We start from the raw sequence: 19,730 nt of genomic DNA, 5'->3' as shown, positions 1-19,730 counted from the left end.
AATCCTTCCCTGGTGCTTTGGATCAAACAGAGGTATAATTTAAGTAAATAAGATACAATGTAATGCAATTAAACAATCCCCCTAAGCTAGACACATCAAGGCGACTTGCAATTACCTTGTGTGATAATTTTGAAGCCAAAAAATACAGTCATATATGTACATCCCTGTACTGGATACAGGCTTCACAAGGCTTTAACTCTAGAAACTATTTTTCAATTACATCTTGGCCTTTTGGCTAAGACCAAAAGTAGGACTTCTTTTCAATAATTGGACAACTCAGCCCTGAAATCAATGGAGGAATGATAAAGAACAGGGTAGGTATTGCCCTCCCTGTGATTTGGATTTGTGTTCCTGTTACATAGCCAAATCTTATTGGCTTTCTGGCATTAGCAGGGAGCAGAATGAGGCTAAATGAATCAAATGAGGACAGTGGCTGATATCCTGACTAACAAGCAAAGTTGTACTAGTGCAAGAAGATTATATAGTTGCGCTAAACACACAGATTTGCACAATTGTGAAACTGCACAGCATTTTCATTTAAAAGCAAATGAAATGTGCTACAATTGCATGCTGTTGCAGAGGTGAACATGTGCTTGCTAGAGTGCAATGCTTGTCTCAGACGCAAGCTCCAGACTTAGCACTTTCCCCCCCACAAGTACTTCATTAGTCAAGATGTCAGCCAAAAGATTTGTTCACATGATTGAAATCTCTGGGGCTAGGGAGGGCTGGGGGGAAGACAGGCATATACCTACCTTACCCCACATGAATAAAGATCCTCCAGTGCTCCGCCGTGCACCCACATGATAGTTGCAGTGGAGATCTTTGCAGAAGGGATCTGGAGAAGGAAGTCCTCCGGTATCCCACAATGCATTGCTCGGGCAGCAGAGAGGCTCCCTACATCAATGCAGCAGCTCCCAGCTTCCTGGCCACTCTACGGGCAGCACTGTATGGTGGAGAGCCAGCCAGGCTGCTGGGAGCTTCCACAAACAGCCCCGATTGCATACGCGATCAGGACTGTTGAGGAAGGAAGGGGCTCTTCACCTTTTACCTTTTACCTTAAAACCAAGGTAAAAGGATGAGGTAGCCCTGCTTTAAAGAAGTTGGGTAAGAGCAGGTCCCAAGGCTCTCTGGATTCCCTACTGAGTTTCCTGCTCCTTCCCAGCTTTGCACAGTCATGTGAACAATTTTTATGTTTCCTTGCCTCAGTCTGAAGTTTTGCAGCTCAAGAAAAACAAATGGTATTAAGGGATGACATGGAGCACAGTCACTGCACAACTGAACATACAAAGTTGGACTATCAGCCATATGGTCTACCTCCACTGACCGTGGTTTTCTAGGATCTCAAGCAGAGCTTTCCCCAGCAATGACTACCTGACCCTTTTAACTAACGATATTGGGGACTGAACCTTCGACATGCAAAGCTTGTGCTCCATCACTGAATTCTGACCCCTCTCCTCCAAAGCTATGGCCTGTAAGATGATCAAACACATCACACCTGTTCTCAAGGTAACGTCAAAGAAGATTAAGCAGGGACACCTTTCTCTGCATTTTGCAGAGAAAAAGGGGGGTGCATTTTGGCTCAGCCACACTCTGTTGTCCCACAAAAAAGTGCCAAAGGAATTATGGGTAGTATCATACTTTAGAGAATAACAGAACCTGTGTTTCCCAGCAAACAAACAAATTCCTTCCAAGGGAAGGCATAAAAGAAAACTTCCTTCACTAGAGACGGTGAAGAGGAGGAAGCAGGGGGTTATACGCCTCAGGACTCTCCGGTTCTGTTGTCTCTGGGAAGCAGCATTGAGGTTCCGCACTGGTTGACTACCAGATGTTCAATCCTGCATCGCTATTGGAAGGTTGCGACAAAGCCCTGGAGAGTTGAATGACAACAATCTGTCAACTAGTCATCATTGTCTCCTGTTTTACCCCCTCTCTCATATTCCATTATTCTCCACCTTATGTCACTGTTTTTAGTCTGTAAATTGTTCATTGTTAATTTCTGCTCCTTCCTTCCATCAGTATTTTTAATTTTAATGACATTCTGCCACAGTGCCTGTTCTTTGGAGAGCTGACGTCCCTTTCCTCCAAAGGGAAGGGGTGGGGGAGAAAAAGCAAAAGCAAGGACAGAGCAATTACTCACCAGAATCCAAAGGTTCAAGATGTGATGACATCAAGGGTAGGAAGTATGATAAATGTCACTCTTTATGTCCTACTCCCATCAGATACTTTCAGAAAATGATGATAAAGTAATTATTTACAAGTGAAACCTTTACAGGATTGTAAGAGTCTATTCCCATGAGCCAAACAAAGCAGTATTTAGGCTTTTGGGTAGGGCGTTTTGGTGGCATTAAACTGCAGGTCCTCCTGTTTTTATGTTTAGCTCAAAAGCAGGGCATGGAAGGAGCAAATATGTCCCAATCCCCACTAAGGTGTGAGAAGGAAGGTTGTGGATCTTTGATTCTTTGATTCTGATCACTGACATTGTTTCTTCTATCTGCTGTTGCTTTTAGGCAATAGGTTAAATTTGTTTTGTATCGTTCTGCTTCCATTACTGTGTCTTCTTGGATTAATCGTTTTGCGGAAAGAGTGATTCCAAAATGGTGAAAGGTTCATCACACTCATATTAGAGAGCCAATCAGATATGCCTACATGTCAATGCCACTGAAGGCAAATAAAAACAAATGGATCTATCTTGTTTGTGAACCAAGCCAACTGGGAATCGCATACTGAGGAGATTCTCACGATGAGCAGAAAGCTGGCTAAGCGAACCAACCCACTTCTTGCTGATTGTCTGCTGCCACAAGAGTGCAGCTCCCAACAGCAAACCCTCCTAATTCCTCCTCCCCTTAGCCGAGATTAGCAGAGCGAGTGCTCTGCTAACCCTGTCTTTTTGATTGTGTATTGCCGTGGTGCAGCTCCGTGCTGCAGCAACACATGAGGAGACCCCAGCAGGAGGCTTTCGTGGGGCATCCTGGAACTTCCGAGGGCCACACAGCCCCCAATCCCCACAGTCCCTGCTGGCTCCATGACATGTGGGCAGCCGATCCAGCTGCCCTGGGCTGTCTGGGGATCATCTGCAGGAAGAACAGGTCTCACTGATCGTGAGACTCGCCTCACTGAATAGAATGGCAGGAGCTCCCGGCAGCAAACTCTCCTAATTCCCCTTCCCTTAGCTGAGGTTAGCAGAGCGAGCACTCCACTAACCCCATCTTTTTGATTGAGTACTGCCGCGGCAAGAAGCTGAAACAAGCCTCCTGACCCTGGGGGTCCCTCCAGGATGCCCTGCGGACCTCTGAAAAGTATAAGCATGCATATGTATTCAGTACTTGGTTTGGGCCCCTTTTGCAGCAATTACTGCCTCAATGCGGCGTGGCATGGATGCTATCAGCCTGTGGCACTGATGAGGTGTTATGGAAGACCAGGATGCTTCATTAGCGGCCTTCAGCTCTTCTGCATTGTTTGGTCTCATGTCTCTCATCCTTCTCTTGGCAATGCCCCATAGATTCTCTATGGGGTCAGGTCAGGCGAGTTTGCTGACCAATCAAGCACAGTACACTGTATACTTTTCAGAGGTCCGATATTGTTCTATTCTACAATCCTTGTCTTCTTGGTTCCATGTAATATTCTAATTTTCTGAGATTGTGTATTTGGGGTTTTCATGAGCTGTACGCCATGATCATCACAATTATAACAAATTAAGGCTTGACTTATCTCGCTTTGCATGTAATGCGTCTGTCTCATATATCAGTTTCACCTTTTAATTTACATTACTGAAATTAATGGACTTTTGCACGATATTCTAATTTTCCGAGTTTCACCTGTATTAGGAATCTCCCCTCTCCATGGTGGCAATGCTGTTCCTGCCGACCGGCCCTTCTCATGAGTAAGCCTAGGGACAGCTCAGGTTTCCACAAGGGAAAAGGGCTGGCCCCCCCTTCCCCAACTTGTGTGTGTGGGGGGGGGGATTAGAAATTGGCTGTTCAAGAATACCTGGATGGGGCTGCCTTTCAAACCCAAACATGGGTATCCCCACCCTAACATATATTCCCGCCACGGCACTATAATGGGATTCCCTGCTTTTCTTGCCACCTGGAGTATTTCTGCCTGTGAACATTCATCACTTTTGCTTCATTTTCATCTGGGTTATTTTGGAGTCCAGACCTGAAGGTCTTCAAAGTGCCCCCCCCCACTTGAGGGCTGTGGGGGGAGGTTGGGGGCAAGCTCAATCTTTCTTTTTTACTTTGTTCAACCACTCCTGTGCAGCAGCGACAGGGGCAGCTGGTGGGTGTGCAGGCAATTGCTCAAAGGGAGACTAAGGCAAAATGGGTCAAAAATGATCCAACCTCTCATTTGGAAAGCAGGCGGACTCTTGATACCTCTGCCACCACCTCCCCGCCTCACCCCCCTTGAGTGAGTGCCCACACACCCTGCCGCCTGCCTCCATACCAACCACAAAGCATCAGTTGAATTTTTTTTTTAAATTAACTTGCATGGTGGACATGGGGCAGTGATAGGGCTCTAGGGAGGCCCCCCAGAACATCTGGAAGGACACCCCAGAGACAGGAGGCCACAGACCAAATCCCCAAGATCCATGGCTAAGTCCGCCTCTGATTCTCGGGGAGCAAAGCACTTAGTGCCTGTCCTGTCATCCTGTCCCCTTGCCCTTCTGTTTACCAGGAGAGGGGAGCAAGGGACATAGTGGGAAGAGGGCATGAACCTGTGTGATTTTGCCACTTGACAAGCTTGGGATGGGATGGGGCAGGATCCCTGTTTCCAGGCAACTGCTTTGTCGGATTGGCGATAGGAGGGCTGGGTGAGTGCTCAGAGAGGTGGCCAATGAGAAGCACCACAGGCATGGAGTGGGCACAATTCCAGGTGGGTCTGCCCTGCCTTCTCTATGATTGCCATTCCAAAAACTGCACAGAACTGTGGTTATGGCACTGTCTGTGTTTGGACGTAATGCTTCATTGGCCAAACCTCTGGTTTCAGTGGCAAACCATAGTGCAAACCAAAGGTTCAAACTAGGGTTTGGCGAACCAAACCACAGGTTGCTTTAGCTGCGAAACCACAGTTGTATGCAACGGAGTTCCAACCTCTGGCCCGTTTAAATCCATTTTCGCATTACATCCAAATTCAGCCAGTGTGTGCTTTGATCTTGAAAAGCCTCCACATGAGAAAGCCATAGCAATATAGTAAACAAAATTGGTGTGGGTATATTTCCCTCATATTTTCACCAAAATTAGCACAGGTGATAGGTCTTAAATGCCAAAAGAGAGGTTACACGAATTACCTTCCAGGATCAGCCACAGAAAGGACACAACACATTACTCCACAATACCACTCTTGTCTGTTGTATTCCTCCGCATGCATTAACCTTCAATTTATTTGATGAGCGAATCTGATTTGTGTGTTTCTGTGTATATCATGAATAATTTCATTAAGACTCTTCCCCCACTGTATCTTTTGGTGCTGCTCTCCCCCCACCCCACCCTTAAAATATTTACAATTTGTAATGCATAATAAATATGGACGGGGAAGGGTGTGATTTCTCTGAGTTTACTATTATCAGAGCCTGTCACGTCCTATAACCTTTCCCGGCATATACAATATTCAGTTCTTAAATTCAGCAATGGCACTGTGTTATCTCAGTGTGATGATGAGACAACAGCCACGTTGGAGCGCTCCAGTCACTAATCATGTCTCTTTTGATTCGATTAGCATAGAAATGTTCTTGGATTTATGCAACATCAGGGGAAATGCGTTAAAAATACTTGTCAGTGTCCTTACAATTTATCTTAGAGCCTTGGAGGGGAAGAAATGGATGGGGGGGGGAGTGTTCGTGTAGAGAGGAATGAATGTTATGTTGCCTTTAAAGATCAATTGCAGTCAGATGCAGCATGTAGTTTCTGACCCCAAACTTAACAGAGGGGGTGCCTAGATTCTTCTTCTTTGGGGGCTTGGCAGTGTGCCAGCACCCCTAATATCCTTCATCTAGACTAAAGAAGATTGCCAATACAAGCACTACAAATGAGGCCTTCTTACTCCCTTGAACTTCTTTTCAGGGAAAGCTCCTCTTTAAGTGCTAAGTCTGGGTCCCCCAAAAAACTAGAATAAATTGTCCCTATTTGAAGTCTATCTGCATCTGCTCATGAAATCCATCCACTGCTCCAGCCTGAGCACTTCTGGTAGGGATGTGCAGAAAATCAGTTTTGCCTATTTGGTTTGAATCCAAATCGGATTCAAACCGACCTGGCTTAGCTCAGTTTTGGTTCCAGTCAAACTGATGAGAACCAGTTTGGAGGTCTACTGGTAAAGGAGAATCTGGTGAGGATTTCACTTTACCACTAAAGGGGAGGTGGGGGCCTCATAAGCTTCCAACTTATCAGAACCAGCATTTGAAACATACGTGTGCAACATGTTTACGCTAGCATAGGCTGTGTTCACATTTAATGTGACAAGAAGACCCCCCCCCCTTTTTGAGGCCGATTCTGTTTGAGTTCGAATTGGTTGAACTGGGTGGTTTTGAATCAAACACAGTTTGATTTGAACCGGTGCAGCACATCCCTACAAACAAAGCAGTTTGGATCATTCCAGATTCATGTTAAATTGTCATTTGTGACTGTGAGGTAATTTAAACTGGAGTCTCCCCAGCTGACGAAAAGTTGAGATAACAAATTTATCTGTTGAGCCATTAAAAGGCAACCCAACTGCCTTGTGTCTCTTTTTGTCCCGACTTCCCTTTAATTTCCCTCTAATCTCTCTGACTCTATCTCTCTTCTATCTGATGCTTTATAGCTCACGTATGCCGCTTTCTTGCCCTTGATTGCTTTTTCTACCGGCCTGTATTCATCCAAATTACCTTTAAGGGAGAAAAACTCCAGCATATTTATTGCTAGTTGGCACGAATAACCCTTGGGTATAAATTAATTTATGTTTGAATACTTTCAATTTCCACTTTAATTCATATGTTTCGGCAGAGCCCCTGATGTTAAGAAAAATCTCTCAAAGGAGGAATGGGTGGCTCTGGGGACAGGTAATCAGCTTTGGAGAGTTCTCCTCAGAGAACTTTGGTTCAATAAAAACAGTCGGTCATGCCTGGGAGGAAAGATCTTACAAAACCATCTTTTGAGTCCTTTGGGATAATTCACACTTGGGCGCACATGGCCCCCGCATCAGGCAAGAGGTGGGAGTTGTTTAAAGATGAATATAATTATTTGTCTTCTGTTGGATCTTAAGACTTAATTAGTATACAAGTAAATAAAGTCTCAGAAGAATGATCCATCTAGCCCAGTACTATTTACTACAACTGGCAATTCCTTGCTACTTGAGATCTTCCTACAAGGTGACAGGGATTCAACCTGGAGCCTAAGATTCACAGAGCACATTTTTAACTGCATCTCTTTGGAAGCAACTTTCATTGAAATCAATAAACCGCCCTGAGCCATTTTTGGAAGGGCTGTATATAAATCAAGTAAGTAAGTAAGTAAGTAAGTAAGTAAAGATGGAATGGATTTACCTGGACACTTGTAGACACCACCCTTCTTCCCAGGAGCTCAGGGTGGTATACGTAAATGGGACTTCCTCCTTTATCTTCACAATAACCACACAGGACAGGTTAGGCTGAGAGAAAATGACTGGCCTATAGCCACTAATTGACCATGGATCTGGCCAATCCCTGCTCATGCAAAGATCTGAAATTAGATCTCCCCAAATCAGTTCCAGCACTAGTCCACACTCTAGGTCTCACTAGTTAAGAACATAAGAACAGCCCTCCTGGATCAGGCCCAAGGCCCATCCAGTCCAGCATCCTGTTTCAAACAGTGGCCCACCAGATGCCACTGGAAGCCACTGGCAGGAGTTGAGGGCATGCCCTCTCTCCTGCTGTTACTCCCCTGCAACTGGCACTCAGAGGCATCCTGCCTTTGAGGCTGGAGGTGGCCTACAGCCCTCTAACTAGTAGCCGTTGATAGACCTCTCCTCCATGAAGTTACCCAAACCCTCCTTAAAGCCATCCAGGTGGTTGGCTGTCACCACATCTTGTGGCAGAGATTTTCACAAGTGGATTATGTGTTGTATGAAAAAGTACTTCCATTTGTTGGTCCTAGATTTCCTGGCACTCAATTTCATGGGATGACCCCTGGTTCTAGTGTTATGGAAGAGGAAGAAGAATTTCTCTCTATACACTTTCTCCACACCATGCTTGATTTTATAGACCTCTATCATGTCTTCCCGCAGTCATCTTTTTTCTAAACTAAATAGCCCCAGGTGTTGTAGTCTTGCCTCATAAGAAAGGTGCTCTAGGCCCCTGACCATCTTGGTTACCCTCTTCTGCACCTTTTCCAGTTCACCAATGTCCTTTTTTAAGATATGGTGACCAGAATTGTACGCAGTACTCCAACTGTGGTTGCACCATAGTTTTGTATAAGGGCATTATAATACTAACCGTTTTATTTTCAATCCCCTTCCTAATGATCCCTGGCATAGAATTGGCCTTTTTCACAGCTGTTGCACATTGAGTCAATACTTTCAACGAGCTGTCCACCACAACCCCAAGATCCCTCTCCTGGTCAGTCACCAACAGCTCAGATCCCATCAGCGTATACTTGAAATTGGGCTTTTTCGTCCAATGTGCATCACTTTACACTTGCCAACACTGAACCGCATTTGCCACTTTGTCACCCACTCACCCAGTTTGGAGAGATCCTTTTGGAGCTCCTCACATCTAGTAGTGCAACCAGGTTACAAAAATGTTATTTCATTGATTTATATACTAAGAGACTTTTATGCTTCCATTTCACCATTAGAATGCCCAAGGTAGATAACATCCATAAAAACAAAACCATATAACAGCACCCTCATGTTGAGTTCTCCTCTCCTTTGCAACTTATGATCCCTTATCTCATATCATCATGTCATCATCATCTAATGCATTTCTCAGCCTTACTTTTCATCATTAGCCACTTGTGGTGGGTGTGGGCAGGTGAATAACATTATGTTATCAAAACAGAGGCGATATAACACTACATATTATGGTGGGGGGACTCAACAAGAGAATGCCTCTTTTGGTGGCAGTAGCAGCGGCGGTGGCAGTGTGTAACACCCTTGGCTGCTGTGCTAGTGGCTTCCAGTGTAGTTTTGCTACTTTGCTCTTCAAGTGGATGGTTTTGTGAGATCTTTCCTCCCAGGCAAGACCAACTCTTTTTATTGAACCCAAATTCATCCCAATTTCTATACTGAACCCAAAGCACACAGAACTGCTGCCACTGCAAAAAGGTAAACCACCACAAGGGTCTGGTCTTGAGAGAGCATTCCTTGTTAGGAGTGGCAACAGTTTGGAGTGCTTCTCAGTAGCTGTACTGGGAGCCACCATCTTTTTTCACCAAGGCCATAGGGATCAGTTAACAGCCCTTGATGACCCTGGACTCTTGGCTGCATTTTATTTTCCACATGTACTGCCATCATGGAGGTTCACTTGACCATTCTATCAGTCTTTTCAGAGTAATTTTTTTACACAGAAATTAATTCAAAGACTTTTATTACACTGATTATTAGCATCTGATCTGATTATTATTCAGAGTCAAGCCTCATTAAAACATGCCTTTGAGAGGTTGTTATGGCTGCTTGCTTAAATGTTTATTTAAAACAAAACCAACAGACCAAACCATTCAAGTCCAAGATGTTCCACCCATTTTTTTCAGATTCAAAGGACCATTAAAGAGTGCAAAACGTTGTTTCTGAATGATGAAATATCCCAGTCCGATTATTTCACTCTCTAGGCATCTCTCCCTTCACTGGAGAGGGAAAAAACGTTCCTGCTATCTCTCTTTCTGTAAAAGGGTGCAAAAAGGAAGCAAAAGCTCAGCAAGGTGTGGTTGGAATGAAAGATCTTCTGGATTCCTCCTGGACTAATGCCTGTGGATATTCCTATCTGTTAGACTCTGGGTGAATGGCAGCCATTTTGAAATTCAAATACAAACCATATTAAATCAATTTCTAAGGATAGAAGATTGATGCTGTATTGCACCAAGGGTCAAATTAGTACAGCATGTTGTTTCAAACAAAACATAGGAACATAGGATCATAGGAAGGTTCCTTATACTGGGTTAGATGATTTGTTCATCTATCTTACAGTACCTCTCCAAGGTTTCCGGCAGGAGTCTTTTCCTAGCCCTACCTTGGAGATGTTTCCTAGCCCTACTTGGAGATGCTCAGTCCTTACCTGCAAAGCAAATGCTCTACCACTGAGCTATTGCCCCATCTCCACATATGGCATACATGGGTCCCCTATCTGGGTACTGACCACACCAAGACCTGCTTAGCTTCAGCAAGGTTTCAGTATCATGTGCCCTTAGACCATGTTCTGGGATCCAGAGCCAGACAAGTGCTCCCAGGAAGTCTATAAACAGCTGTCCCCCTCTGCTTATATCTATCAACAAGTATTTGGAGTCATCCTATCTTTGAATATGGAAGCTCCACTTTACCTCTCATGGCTTATAGCTGATGAGGTGAGCACACTGGTGGTATTCCTATTTCTTTTATTACTACTCCTGCTCTTCCACTACAACTGCTACCACCACTAGCAGAATACATCCAGACACTATGGCCACATTTGCACGCCACCCAGAACTAGAGTTGAAGGGGCCAAAAGTTGTCATACCATTATGTCTGAATGCATGCAACTTGGTTCCATGTGGCAACCAAACCAAAGATCTGTTTTTTTAAACTCCAGTCTGAACCCTCAGGTTGTAGTGAGTTCCGTCACTGCGACCCAAGGTTTGACTCAGCCTGTATTGCATCCAAATTCAGGAATGCAGGCTATGTCCCCTTCAACTCCAGCCATGACTGGCTGTGCAGGCGGTCCTTCATGCAAGAATGAAGCCTGCACAGCCAGTTCTCCCTCCGTTCTGCAGTCTCGCTGACTGCAGAGAAAGTGCTCGCTGTGATGTCCGAAGGCGAAATCAGAAAAGAGAGCAGGGTGGAGTGATTGGGCTATACTGCAAGCAGCAGTGCTCTACTGTAAAGCTCCATGAATGCATGTGTGCCCTGCAATGCCCATTAGCTCTAATGGGCATCACACAACAGTGATCACAGAGCTTTATGATGGTGTGCTGTTGCCCTGCAGCACAGGCCCATAAGTGCTGCTTACACAGGGAACAGAGCATGAGTGTGAGTGGTGCCCTAGACACCCATGCTCCCTTGAATGGTATTTTGGCCAATATGTGGTGGGATTGACTCCTTCTGCTGATGAGAGGTGAGCCGTTTAGGTATTATGGCAGCTCACAAGATCCATACGTTGGACTAGGGATGTGTGAATCGATTCGGGTACAAATCTATTTGTACCTTAATCTAGCTAATTTGGGCAATTTGGAGACAGAACAAATCGCCCTTGTGGTCCATTGGCTAGATTCAGGTTCAAATCGAATCGCGCCAGATTTGATTTGAATCGCTTTGACATTCAGATTCTGCTTATTGTTTCCCACAGATAGCCAGCTTTCATTTTTTTAAAAAAGCTAAGCTCTAGCCCTTGTAGAAGTGGAGTTATGGAGCAAAATGTGTGGTCACTATTTTTCAAGTGTTTTAATTCTTTGATGTATAACAAATTTTCCTCAATGAATCCCTATGAGGATTCATTACACACTTTCATTTCTTCTATTTATTTTAACTGTCTTTGGGCAAAACTGCCATATGCCAACTACACCCTCCTCCCATCCGCAAGACGGTGGGGTACTTACTCAGTTTATGTTCTAGGAATTTTTTCAAGTGTTTAGATGCTTTGGTGTCTAATAACCGTTCCTCATAATGAATCCCTATGAGGATTCATTGCACACCAAAGAATATAAACACCTAAAAAGATCCTAAAAAATATAAACTGAGTACCCAGCAGCTTGCTGGTTGGGGGGTAGTTGGCACAGGGGATGCCACTAATTCCCCACCCCCATCCACAAAGCAGTGGGGTCAAAATAGACAGAAGAAATGAAGGTTTGTAATTAAGACACCAAAGAATCTAAACACTTCAAACAGTCCTTAAAAATGAACTGAGTACCCTAGTGTGTGTGAGGGATGTGCACCGAAACGCTTCGGTGCCATCCCAAGGGCAGCGAGGAGTTCCCTTATGAGGAGGCGGGCAGGTTCTGCCTGCCAATCCTCCAAACCTCCACCACCCCACACCACCATGGAGTTGTTTGAGTGGAAATACCTCAGCACAAGTGGTAGCTTGTGCCACTTTCTCTTATAAAACACCACTTCGCGGTGATGGGAAGCTTCCCTGGCATCACTTTCATGGTGTTGGCATGTAAATGGTGCCAGTGCATGTGCTGATGCCATTTACATGCCTATGCCTCACAAGGGATGCCGGGGAAGCATACCATTGCTGCGGCACAGTGTTTAATAGGAGTTTCCCTTAAGAGGAGGACCTGCCCACCTCCTCTCAAGGGACCCCTCGCCCTGCGCCAAAGCGTTTTGGTGCCAGAGAGCTGAAGTGTTTCAGCACCTCTCTGAAGAGCTGCTGAAACGCTTCAGGCTCATCCCTAGTATGTGTGTGTGCGTGGGGGGTGTAGTTGACACATGGTGGTTGATAGCTGGCACTGTCCAATGACAGTCAAAATGAACAGAAGAAATGAGGGTGTGTAATGATTCCTCATAGGGATTCTTTATGAGGAAAGGTTATTAGACACCAACGAAGCTAAACACTACAATATTTCTAAAAAATTAACTGAGCACCCCACTGCCTTGCAAATTGGGGGCAGGGTGTTGTTGGCACATGGCAGTTGCCAGCTGGCACAGTTTCACGCTTGGCAGAGCTATCCCGGGTTGTGAGGAGTTTGGTTTCTGCTCCTTCTACTTCCAATCAGTCCCCGGAGTTCCTCTGCTGTGATACGTTTAATGGGTTCTTTGCAAACAAGATCTCCTGTATTCAGGCCAACAGACTCCACTATTTCTGCAAGGTCTATGGAGGAGGTGTCCAGCAATCCCTCTTGTATTATTAGATTGGATCAGTTTCAATCTGTGACTCCTGAGGATGTGGACAAGCTGCTGGGGGTGGTGCGACCTACCACCTGTTCTCTGGATCCTTGCCCGACTTGGCTGCTTCTTTCTAGCAGGGAGACTGTTGGAAGTGGCCTAGTTACAGAGGTGTATCTAGGGAAAATAGCACCTAGGGCAAGCACTGAAATTGCGCCCCCTGTCCAAACATCTGACACCCATCTTTCAGATTACTTTACCATAATATCAGCTGAAAAATACAAGTCGAGCTTGTTAATCTTTTAATATTTCAAAAACTATTTAGTGGACGTAGCCAGACAAAAAATGCTGGAAAACTACAAATCTCAGTATGCTGGGGCTCATGAAATACCCAAAGACTATGTGGAGGTGTACTTGGAAAACTAAACAGAAGTGCCTGTCTAATTCTCTACTATGCATTGTAGCATCACTATTACATAAGTTTTAAAAATAAATGGAGAATTAGACTTTTCCCAGATACTCTGAAAATAATTAAAGGATATGCAGAGTAAACTGTCACTACTTGGAATATATTCTAGACTTTCAGAAAGACAGATAAAATGAGAGAAAGAGAGCAAGAAACTCCCAGTGGGCCTTAATACTAAGGATTTCTCACTGATTCAAAGACAAACTCACCATTAATAGTCATATTATTAAGACATCACATTTAACTCATTTATCACAAGAAGCAAAATAAGAGCAAATTAATACAATCCTAGCTCATAAGCTTCAGCTCAGGATTCACAAGCCCTGATTCTCTGTACATAGTGCCAATCTGAATATGTGTACAGTGTCTTATATTCTAATTTAAAAAAATATTTTTTTTAACCTGTAGCCCCTTTGGGGGGCTTCCTAAAGGCCATGAGGGGGTTTGCAAAGGTTCCCCCACCCCCCACTGGCCTCTAGGGCCTCACAGGGACCATTTGAGCATGTGCAGTGGCCATTTTTAAAAATAACTTTTTTTAAAAAAAAATGGCCACTGAAAACAAGATGGCCGCCACACATGCTCAAATGGCCTCTGTGAGTCCTGGCATGGCCTAGGGCTCAAAAAAGGCCATTTGAGCATGCATGGTGACCATTTTGTTTGGTGGCCATTAAAAAAAAAAATTAATTTTCAAAAATGGCGCCCCCTTCAAGTGGCGCCCAGGGCACGTGCCCTGCCTGCCCTACCCTAGATACACCCCTGCCTAGTTAATATCATAAATGCATCGCTGAGGAAGGGTAGGGTGCCCCGCTGTCTGAAGGAGGCAATGGTTAGACCACTCTTAAAGAAACCTTCCCTGGACCCCTTAGCGATGGACAATTACAGACCAATCTCCAATCTCCCTTGGTTGGGTAAGGTGATTGAGAGGGTGGTGGCCGACCAGCTCCAGGCAGTCTTGGAGGAAACTGATTATCTAGACGTATTTCAAACTTGCTTTAGAGCTGGCTATGGGGTTGAGACAGCTTTGGTCGGCCTGATGGATGACCTTTACAGGGGAATTGACAGAGGGAGTGTGACTCTGCTGGTTCTTCTGGATCTCTCAGCGGTGTTCAATACCATTGACCATGGTATCCTTCTGGATCACCTGGGGGAGTTGGGGATTGGGGGCACTGCTTTGCAGTGGTTACGTTCCTATCTCTCGGGTAGATTCCAGATGGTGGAGCTTGATGACAGTTGCTCCTCAAAACAGAAGCTGTTATATGCAGAGGCGTAACTATAGGGGGGGCAGGGGGGGCACGTGCCCCGGGCGCCATCTTTTCTGGTCACGTGGGGGGCGCCGCCATGACCAATTTTTAAAAAAAAATTTAAAATTTTTTGTTAATACAAATGTTTCCTGCTCAGTGCAGCAGCGCTGCAGCAGTCAAGGGAGCGCATCGGCGCCCCCTTCCCCACGAGCGGTCCCTTCCGCGCCGCCTGCGCCCCCCCCCCCCCCCATTGCTTTGCTGGCGCCTGGCGGCCAGTCAGTGGCCTGGCTTGGCGGCGGCAGCGGGCGCTTGTGAGGAAAAACCTAAGTATAATGTAGTATGTTGGGGGGGTGGGGGGGCGCGGTGGGGGGCGCCATTTCAGTGCTTGCCCCGGGCGCCCTTTTCCCTAGTTACGCCTCTGGTTATATGGAGTCCCTCAGGGCTCCATTCTGTCACCAATGCTTTTTAACATCTACATGAAACCGCTGGGTGAGGTCATCAGGAGGTTTGGTGCTGGGTGTTATCAGTATGCTGATGACACCCAAATCTACTTCTCCTTTTCATCTTCAGGAAATGGCACTCATTCTCTAAATGCCTGCCTACAGGCTGTAATGGGCTGGATGAGGGATAACAGATTGAAGCTGAATCCAAGCAAGACAGAGGTGCTCATTGTGGGGGCTCAGAATCTGAGGGGTGAGTTAGATTTCCCTGTGCTGGATGGGGTTACACTCCACCAGAAGGAGCAGGTGCGCAGCTTGGGAGTACTCCTGGACCCAGGCCTCACCCTGGTATCTCAGGTGGAGGCCATTGCCAGGAGAGCTTTCTATCAGCTTCGGCTGATTCAGCAGCTGCGTCCATTCTTCGAAGAGGATGACCTCAAAACAGTGGTGCATCAGCTGGTAACCTCCCAGCTTGACTATGGCAATGTGCTCTATGTGGGGCTGCCTTTGTACGTAGTCCGGAAACTTCAGTTAGTTCAGAATGCGGTAGCCAGATTGGTCTCTGGGGCAACCTGGAGAGACCATATGATGCCTGTTTTGAAACAGATGCAGTGGCTGCTGATACTTTTCTGGGCAAAATACAAAGTGCTGGTTGTTACCTTTAAAGCCCTGAATGGCTTGGGTCCGAGATATCTTAGAGAGCGCCTTCTTTTACATGATCCCCACCGCACATTAAAGTCATCTGAGGAGGTCCATCTCCAGTTACCACCAGTTCGTTTGGTGGCAACTCAGAGGCGGACCTTCTCTGTAGCTGCTCCTGGGCTGTGGAATGCACTCCCGGCAGAAATTCGTAATTTGAGATCATTACTGTCCTTCAAGAGAGCCCTTAAATCCCATCTGTTTGGCCTGGCCTTTCAGTGTTTTTAATTTTTTTAAATTGTTTTAATGTTAACCTGGTTTTCCGGGTTTAAATTGTTTTGATCATTTAATTGTTTTTTAAGATGTTTTTAATTGGCGTTTATATTTATATTTCTGTTTTAATTGTTATTGATTTTAATGGTTTCTGGTTTTTAATCGTAAACTGCCCTGAGCCATTTCGGAAGGGCAGTATAAAAATCAATCAAACAACCAAACAAACAAACAAACAAACAAACAAATAAAATGAACAGAAGAAATGAAGGTAAGCAATGACTCTTAATAGGGATTCATTATGAGGAAAAGTTGTTATACACCAAAGAATCCAAATACTTGGAAAATAGTGACCACACGTTTTGCTCCATAATTCCACTTCTACAAGGGCTAGAGCTTAGCTTTTTTAAAAAAAAAAAAAAAAAGGAAGAAAGCTGGGGACTCATGTTAGGGTTAGGATAGGGCAACTTCAAATCCCCATAATTTCCTATGGCAGAAATATATAAAATCAGTAAAAACTAAAAGAAATCATTAAATATCAGCCAAGTGCCCCACTGCCTTGAAATTTGGGTGATAGGTAGCAACCATGGGGACCTACCCACGACCCAGATTTGGTGCCCCAGGATCTTTATAAGTGGTCCTAATCAATCCAAATCCAAATCAAATCGGGGTTATTCAGGGGGACAGATTTGGACAGAAAACAAATCAGGAGTGATTCAATCTGGGCTCAAATAAAACTGAAAAAACTGATTCATGCACATCCCTACTTTTGACATGATGTCATCTATCCCCAGATTAGTAGAAGAGCAGAAAACGTGAAGGTAGATCAAGAATTGTTAATTCAGTCTTCTGCCTTTCACCAGATGGAGCTATGAAAGGGCAAGGCCATCATCAGGTATGATCTAGAATTTTGTTATGGTTAGCTTTCTCGGAAAATGTTTGTGTATGTTTTCCAGTATTTTGACCGGGAAGTAACCAATTTGGAATGGTCCGTAATTTTCCTTCCTTTTTTATTAAGATTTTTATTTATTTATTTATTTATTTATTTATTTATTATTATTTATTTATTATTATTTATTTATTATTTATTATTTATTATTTATTTTTTATTTATTTATTATTTTATTTCCTTCCTTTTATTTATTAATAAACTAAGTTATAGAATACTTTGGATATAAAGGCATGGAAGGAGTAAATCACCTCTTCAAGAACAAGATTAAAGATCGGGAGTTTCTACTGAAGAAAATTATTGTCTCCAGTGAAGATACTGACACAAAGCAAAGCCAGCTGTTGTGTTCTTCTGAATATACGAATTGGAAAATAAATTTTAATTCATATCAGGATTCCTTTTTTTAAAAAAGGCAAGGAAAAGCACACAAGCTAAATTTTGGGTCTCAACTACTTGTCCGTGTCTGATTAATTAAGCTCAAAGCTTTTCCAATACTCCCCACAGATTTTGTCCCTGTCTTTGATTAATTTAATTAAGGATTTTCCAGCCTTGGCTCCCCCAAGGGGCAACGTGTGTGGAAGATGCTAAACACAACTTTTTGAGAAAGTTGGCGGGAGAAGGAGGGGGAGGCTGATGAACACAAGGAATGATAATTTTGCACTAATTTAGAAAGATGTTTTGAAGAACCTCCTGCAGTTACATTCTGCTAGTGGTCCTTAAAAGAGGCTGATCCTCCCCCTTGCTTAAAACATACCTTGCGACTTCCTAAATCACGTTATCCTTTCTTCATAAATAAGTGGAACTTCAAAATAGTGATTAATGATGGGTCACATCCTGCTGAAAGGTACAGAGGCACTGCATGCATAATGCCTCCACAGTGTTTGGTAATGCAAGATTGCACTGTTCATGTGGGGGACAGGCAATTTTCACCAATCCCCCCTGCCACGGAAATTCACCCTGTGACCCAAAATTAGCTCCCTGAGGGTTGCATAATCCTTGGGAACCTACTTCCAGATCACAGGGAGCACTTCAATGGGAAGGAACATCGGTGAAAACTGTTCGAGAGGGAGGGACAGGGGGAGGGAGGGCAGCAACTACACTAACACTGCCCTTATGTTGGAATATTGCCCTATTTCTCTCATTCCCTCTGCTGCCACTGACATATGTTCCTGAGGGTCCCCCAGCCTTCAAGGACATATTTGGGAGAGTATTGGGGGCACCGAGGGAAGGGGGCTCAGGAAAGCTTTTTGTGAGTGGTCAGTGTTCTATAGTGAGGGCAGCATTTTGTTTTTACATTAATAATCAGCTCTTCCTCCAAGGAGCCCAGAGTGATGTAAATGATTATGTTTATCCTCACAACAATCCCTAGGCTGAGAGAAAAGTGGCTGGCCCAGAGTCACCCAGTGAGTTACATAGCTGAACGGGGATTTGAACTCCGGTCTCCCTAGTCCCAGTCCAGCACTCTAATGATTATTACACCATGCTGGCTCTCTCATATTAATATTTGTTTGTTTGTTTGTTTGTTTGTTTGTTTTATATACTGCCTAGTATAAAAATCTCTAGGCAGTTTACACAATTCAAACATACAATATAACACATTTAAAATTCATAAAAATATAAGAATTATAGATAAAAACACATTAAAACACATTAAAATTTTAAAATATAATCTTCAGTCTCAGTTGAAGGCCTGGGAAAACAGTTGTGTCTTCAGGATCCTCCTAAAAGCAAACAGAGAAGGAGATGCTCTTATTTCAGCAGGGAGTGCGTTCCAAAGCCCTGGGGCAGCCACAGAAAATGCCCTGTCCCAAGTTGCCACGAAACGGGTTGGGGGCAACCATAACCGGACCTCTCCAGATGATCTTAATAGGTGACAGGGTTCATGACAGAGAAGGTGCTCTCTTAAATACTCTGCTCCTAAGCTGTTAAGGGCCTTATAGGTAATAACTAGCACTTTGTATTTCATTTGGAAACCTATTGGCAGCCAGTGCAGTTCTTTTAGAATTGGTGTTATATGGTCCCTTCATGTAAACCCACAGACCAGTCTGGCTGCCACATTCTGTAATTGTAGTTTCCGAAATACGTACAAAGGCAGCCCCATGTAGAGTGCATTACAGTAGTCAAGCCTAGAGGTTACCAGCATATGTACCACCGTTTAAGGTCACTACTCTCCAAGAACGGACGTATCTGGCGTATCAGCTGAAGCTGATAAAAAGCACACCTGGCCACAGCCTCAACCTGAGAGACCAGGGAGAGTATGGGATCCAGGAGACTCCCAGACAATGAAGCTAGAACAGGCAGATCTAAGCCATCTCTCGGATCCCGACCCCCTACATACAGTACCTTCATTTTGCTTGGATTGAACTTCAGTCTGTTATCCCTCATCCAGCCCAATATCACCTCCAGGCAGGCACTTAGGGGGGTCATGCCATTTCCTGATGAAATTGATATGGAAAAATAGATCTGGGTGTCATCAGCATATTGATAGCATCCCAGACCAAACTCCCTGACGATCTCTCCCAACGGTTTCATGTAGATATTAAAAAGCATTGGAGACAGTATGGAGCCTTGTGGAACCCCACACTTCAGCTCTTGCTTTTCAGAGCAATAGTCTCCAAGTGACACCATCTGGAATCTGCCAGAGAGGTAGGAGCAAAACCACTGTAAAACAGTGCCACCCAAGCCCACCTCCCTCAAGCGACCCAGCAGGATACCATGGTCAATGATATCAAAAGCTGTGGAGAAATCCAAAAGGAGAGATTGACTCC

This window comes from Hemicordylus capensis, chromosome 2 (genome assembly GCF_027244095.1).
Source record: "Hemicordylus capensis ecotype Gifberg chromosome 2, rHemCap1.1.pri, whole genome shotgun sequence".
Taxonomy (NCBI): Eukaryota; Metazoa; Chordata; class Lepidosauria; order Squamata; family Cordylidae; genus Hemicordylus; species Hemicordylus capensis.
This window is presented reverse-complemented; position numbering follows the sequence as displayed.